Raw genomic sequence first — 6688 nt, 5'->3', positions numbered from 1 at the left:
GTTGGGGTTGAGAAAGATATTACCAATCTAATCTCCCTTCTCTCTTCAACCAAGCCTGCGGCAGAGAGTTACCTCGCCGGAGAAGACGGATCGAGGCTACGAGCTATGTAGCCGAGGTCCAGCTACCCGAGGGTTTAACGCCCTTGACAACCTGGTATCACGATCTCGGCGATCCTCGCCTTCTCGATCCACATCACCGCCAGCCGCCGCCGCGCCACCATCATCCTCATCGTCGTCCGTCGCGTCGTGTCCAGCCGACATGGGTGACGTCAATGACCTCAAGGCCACCGTGGAATCCCTCACCAATGCCATGAAGACGTTGCAGGCCACGGTCGAGGCCAACGCCAAGGCCATCGCCTCCCTCACCTCTGACCGCACGTCGTCCTCGGGCTCCAAGCCGGGCTCCGGCGAGCACCACAATGATCGGCCATCGAAATTCCAGAAGATGGATTTTCCCCGGTACGATGGCAAGACCGATCCCCTCATCTTCATCAATCACTGCGAGTCCTACTTCCACCAGCAGCGGATCATGGAGGAAGAGAAGGTCTGGATGGCCTCCTACAATCTCGAGGACGGGGCGTAGATGTGGTACATTCAGGTCCAAACGGATGAGGGCACTCCGTCGTGGCGCCGGTTCAAGGAATTGCTCCACCTGCGCTATGGGCCCCCTCTCCGCGCTGCTCCCCTCTTCGAGCTGGCGGATTGCCGTCGCACGAGCACCATCGCGGAGTATCAGGATCGCTTCCAGGCGCTTCTTCCCCGCGCCGGTCCCCTGGAAGAGGCACAAAGGGTGCAGCTGTTCACGGACGGGCTCCTTCCACCGTTCAGCCTCGACGTTCAGGTCCACAATCTGCAATCCCTTGCGGCTGCTATGAGCCTGGCGCGCCAATTAGAGCTCCGGGAGCAGTACGTGCCGGCGCCCGCCAAGGCCGCGCCCCGTGGCCTGCTACCGGCCCCTACGCCTCGCCTGGCCCTCCCTGCGCCTCCGATCGCCAAGGCGGACACGACTGTGGCCAGGGCGGACGGTCGCCCGCTGGTGAAACGTTTGTCCCTGCCGGAGCAAGAGGAGCGCCGTCGGCAGGGCCTTTGTTTCAACTGCAACGAGCGGTACACGCGCGGGCACAACCGCGTCTGCAAGCGGATCTTCTTCATCAACGGCGTCGACATCGCCACCACCGAGGACGCCACGGCTGAGGATGCGCCGGACGCGGAGGCCCCGGTTTTCTCCTTGCACGCGGTTGCTGGGGTCCCCATCTGCAACACCATCCAGCTCCAGGTGCTCCTGGCCGCCGCATCCTTTGTCGCGCTCATCGACACCGGCTCCACCCACAGTTTCATCGGGGAGGCGGCTGCTCGGCGCATGGGCCTGGCCATCGAGCCGCGCCCTAGGCTCACGGCGACAGTGGCAAACGGCGAGCGTGCTCCTACCCCGGCGTGATCCGCCAAGCCCCGATCATCATCGATGGCCTGGAGTTCCACGTCGACCTCTTCGTGATGCCCCTAGCCGGGTACGACGTGGTCCTCGGCACGCACTGGATGGCCACGTTGGGGCCCATCGTCTGGGACCTCACTGCCCGGACCATGGCGTTCCAGCAGGAGGGGCGCACCGTCTGTTGGCGTGGCGTGGCACCACCATCCGCGCCGGGCCTCCACGCCGCCACGACCGACGACTCCCTCCTCGAGGGGCTACTCGGCTCCTTCGCCGATGTCTTCGTCGAACCGAAGGGGCTGCCTCCAGCACGCATCCGTGACCACCACATCGTCCTCAAGGCCGATGCAGCACCGGTGGCTGTGCGGCCATACAGGTACCCTGCGGCCCACAAAGATGAACTGGAGCGGCAATGCGCAGCCATGATCGAGCAGGGAATCGTCCGCCGCAGCGACTCGGTGTTTTCCTCCCCCATCCTCCTCGTCAAGAAGCCGGATGGGTCATGGTGGTTCTGCGTCGACTACCGCGCGCTGAACGCGCTCATGGTGAAGGACGCGTTCCCGATTCCAGTCGACGAGCTGCTCGACGAGCTCCACGGCGCACGGTTCTTCTCCAAGCTGGATTTGCGCTCCGGGTACCATCAGGTGCGCATGCGGCGGGAGGATATCCACAAGACGGCGTTCCTCACCCACAACGGCCTCTACGAGTTCTTGGTCATGCCGTTCGGGCTGTGCAACGCCCCGGCAACGTTCCAGGCTCTCATGAATGATGTACTCCGCCCATTCCTACGTCGCTTTGTGCTCGTTTTCTTTGACGACATCTTGATATACAGCAAGTCCTGGGTGGATCATCTTCGTCATCTGCGCGCCGTCTCACCGAACTACGCCACCAACGCCTCTTCGTCAAGCGCTCCAAGTGCGCGTTCGGCGTCACCTCCGTCTCCTACCTCGGCCACATAATATCGGAGGCAGGCGTCGCCATGGACCCGACCAAGGTGCAGGCCATACACGACTGGCCGGTCCCTCGCTCGGCGCGAGCGGTGCGCGGCTTCCTCGGCTTGGCGGGCTACTACCGCAAGTTCATCCACAACTACGGCTCGGTCGCAGCACCGCTGACATCCCTCCTCAAGAAGGACGGCTTCTCCTGGAACGACGAGGCGGCCGCGGCTTTCGGTGCGCTCAAGGCCGCGGTCACCACGGCCCCCATCCTCGCCATGCCGGACTTCTCCAAGACGTTCGTCGTCGAGTGCGACGCCTCATCCCATGGCTTTGGGGCGGTGCTCATTCAAGACGGCCACCCGATCGCCTTCTTCAGCCGTCCCGTGGCACCCCGCCACCGCGTCCTCGCCGCGTCCGAACGGGAGCTCATCGGGCTAGTCCACGCCATACGCCACTGGAGGCCGTACCTCTGGGGCCGCCGTTTCCTCGTCAAGACGGACCATTACAGCTTGAAGTACTTGCTAGACCAACGCCTGGCCACCATCCCGCAACACCATTGGGTGGGCAAGCTGCTGGGCTTCGACTTCGCCGTCAACTACAAGCCGGGTGCGGCGAACGCCATGGCCGACACGTTGTCCCGGCGTGACACAGAGGAGGGGGCGCTCCTCACGCTTTCGGCTCCGCGCTTTGACTTCATTGACCGCCTCCGCCAAGCACAGCAAACCGACCCGGCTCTCGTCGCTCTTCGCGAGGACATCAGCGCCGGCTCCCGTAGGGCGCCCTGGTCGGTCGTGGACGGCATGACCCAGTTTGCCGGGCGCGGGCGGCTGTACATACCGCCAACCTCGCCTTTGCTCCAGGAGATCATGGTGGCTGTACACGAGGACGGACATGAAGGGGTTCAGCGCACGCTGCACCGCCTGCGGCGCGACTTTCATTTTCCTAACATGAAGCAACTTGTCCAGGACTTGGTGCGCACGTGCGTCGTCTGCCAGCGGTACAAGTCCGAACACTTGCATTCGGCTGGCCTCTTGCTTCCCCTACCGGTGCCTCAGGGGGTTTGGACTGATATCGCCCTCGACTTCGTGGAGGCGCTTCCGCGCGTCCGTGGCAAGTCCGTCATACTGACCGTGGTGGACAGGTTCAGTAAGTATTGCCATTTCATTCCACTGGCGCATCCGTACTCCGCCGAGTCCGTCGCTCAAGCATTCTTCACCGAGATAGTACGACTACACGGCATGCCCCAGTCCATGGTGTCGGACAGGGACCCAGTCTTCACGTCGACGTTCTGGCGCGAGCTCATGCGCCTGATGGGTACCAAGCTACACATGACGACGGCGTTCCATCCTCAGTCCGATGGGCAATCGGAGGCTGCCAACCGCGTCATCATCATGTACCTGCGGTGCCTCACCGGGGACAGGCCACGGCAGTGGCTACGCTGGCTGCCCTGGGCAGAGTTCGTCTTCAACACCACCTACCAGACGTCGCTGCGGGACACGCCCTTCCGTGTCGTCTACGGGCGCGATCCGCCGTCCCTCCGGTCGTATGAACCGGGAGACACGAGGGTGGCTGTTGTCGCAAAGAGCATGGAGGAGCGCGACGAGTTCCTAACCGACATCCACTACCGGCTGGAACAAGCTCAAGCGACGCAGAAGCTGCACTACGACAAGGTGCACCGCCACGTCGAGTACTGGGTGGGCGATTGGGCGCTCCTCCGTCTCTGGCAGCGTGCGGCGTCCTCACTTCCCCAGGCGGTCATCGGCAAGCTCAAACCGCGCTTCTTCGGGCCGTACCGCGTCACCGAGCTGATCAACGACGTCGCTGTCCGCCTCGCCTTGCCGCCCCGGGCTCGCATTCACGATGTGTTCCACGTGGGACTGCTCAAGAAGTTCCAGGGGCCGACGCCAGATACTCCTCCGCCCCTACCGCCTCTGCATCATGGCGCCATTGCCCCTGAGCCAGAACGTGCTGTCCGGTTCCGTCTGGCTCGCGGGGTGCACCAGGTTCTTGTCCAGTGGAAGGGCGAGTCGGCAGCGTCCGCGACCTGGGAGGACGTCGAGCCGTTCCGCGCCAAGTACCCGGAGTTCCAGCTTGAGGACGAGCTGCTCCTCGACGTGGGGAGAGATGTCATGGTCAGGCGCACGTATTCCAGGCGCCGCCGAGCCCGTGACGTACGCCGCGACGCGGAGCGCGCAGAACGCGCGGTGGGCGCGCACGAGGACGCGCTGGGCGCGATCACCGCTAGTGGCTGTTTTGGAAATTAGAAATAGCTTTCTATTATTAGTTCCTAAATTAAAGGAGTATGTTGCTCCGGTCGGTTGAGGCCGATGGCCATATATCCCTGTAACAGACTTTTGGTTGGGGTTGAGAAAGATATTACCAATCTAATCTCCCTTCTCTCTTCAACCAAGCCTGCGGCAGAGAGTTACCTCGCCGGAGAAGACGGATTGAGGCTACGAGCTACATAGCCGAGGTCCAGCTACCCGAGGGTTTAACGCCCTTGACATAGACTAGATGAACCCAAGGCAAATCATTTCTGTTGTAGAATTTGTGGAAATTCTTGATAAGCAGAGCCTTGTTTTGCTTTTCAATGTCAATTACTCCTAGCCCTCCTTCCACTTTGGGCTTGCAAACCATTTTCCAAGCAGCCTTTGGTGGTTTCTTTGCATTTATATCTGATCCCCTCCAAAGGCAACGTTTCCTATATTTATCAATCTGTTTTATAACTATTTTGGGGAGAGCCAAAGTACACGTAAAGAAGGTTGGGAGGGAGGAGAAAACTGCATTTGCCATCTGCAGCCTTCCAGCTTGATTCAGAAAAGAAGACAGACCTATCAGCCTCTTCTCACATCTGTTTATGATTGGGAGAAAATCCTAGACCCTTGGCCTAGAGACACTTAGGGGCAGGCCAAGATAAGTGAAAGGTAGACTGCCCTTAGAGCACCCAAAAGTCCTTGCCAAAATATCCAGCTTCTCTTCTGACACATTGATAGGAATCATCATTGACTTACTAAAATTGACCTTGAGCCCAATGCTCATTGAAAAACTGTTTAGCAATGATCTGGGAAAGAAGAGCTGTCTTGTGTGACCCTCCACAATAATCAGGGTGTCATCAGCATATTGGATTACAGGGAAATCACTGGAGGTGTTTGTTGGGATAGGCAGCTGCAGCAGGCCCATGTCTTTAGCTTTATTTATCATTGATTGTAAGAAATCAGCAGCTAGCACAAATAAAAGAGGGGACAGAGGGTCACCCTGCCTAACCTTCCTCTTACAGTGGAAGGTTTTACCAGGGACTCCATTCAGAAGTACAGCTGAAGTACCAGAAGAGAAAATATCCTGCATCCAAGCAAGCCATTTTTGCCCAAACCCTTTGGCTTTCATCAAAGTGAGCATTGTCTGATGCTCAATTTTATCAAAGGCTTTTTCAAAATCTAACTTAATGATGACAATTTCTTTCCTTGAGTGATGGCAAAGGTGCAGGTACTCATATGACCAAGCAAGACAATCCTGGATCGTTCTTTTTCTAATGAACCTATATTGATTCTTATGAATTAGAGAAGTAATGATGGGTTACAGTCTGTTGGCAAGCAATTTGGTGACTAGCTTCACTGAAGAATTGAGAAGGGAGATTGGTTTGAATTCAGAGACAGACCTGGCACCATCCACCTTGGGGATAAGGGTAATATAGGAGAATTAATACTTCTAAGGAAAAGCATTGCAAAGATCATAGAATTCCCGCTTGATGATAGGCCAGCTTTTCTTCAGAAACTCATTGTTGAACTCATCTGGTCCAGGGGACTTATCATTTGGTAAAGATTTAATAATGTTATCGATTTCCACATGACTAAAGGGAGCCTCAAGAATTTCCAAGTTGTCAATTCTTTGGATGAAGAAGTTTGGATTGACAGTGAATTCCACAAACTCAGAAGTACCCAATCTATCTTTGAAGTCATCCCACATAATTTTTCCCTTTTCTCTATGATCAGTTGCTGCCACACCCTCCCAAGATGTTAATTCAGTGATTAGATTTCTTCTATGCCTTATAGTAGCATTGGCATGAAAGAAGCATGTGCCTGCATCCCCAAATTTTACCCACTTAACTGAACCTCTTTGTTTCCAATAGACTCTCTGTTGTTCTAGTAAAGAAAGAAGATGATTCTTGAGAAGTTCTTTAAAATTCCACTCCTCAATGCTCAAATCTCTGTAATCACCCAGAATTTCTACAAATTGCAGTACTGCTCTAGTATTTTCAATGATAGTTTTCAGACCAGATCTTGAGGCCTGCCATTCCTTAAGCCTTCTTCTCAACTGCTTGTAC

At 56.8% G+C, this 6688-nt stretch overlaps 1 pseudogene; it reads left to right on the top strand.

The window, feature by feature from the left end:
* Window positions 1–259: 259 nt before the first annotated feature.
* Window positions 260–1438, top strand: LOC136510845 (uncharacterized; annotated as a pseudogene).
* The last annotated feature ends 5250 nt before the right edge of the window (window positions 1439–6688 follow it).

The sequence above is a fragment of the Miscanthus floridulus genome, chromosome 16, assembly GCF_019320115.1.
Source record: "Miscanthus floridulus cultivar M001 chromosome 16, ASM1932011v1, whole genome shotgun sequence".
Classification (NCBI taxonomy): Eukaryota; Viridiplantae; Streptophyta; class Magnoliopsida; order Poales; family Poaceae; genus Miscanthus; species Miscanthus floridulus.
This window is presented reverse-complemented; position numbering and strand designations above follow the sequence as displayed.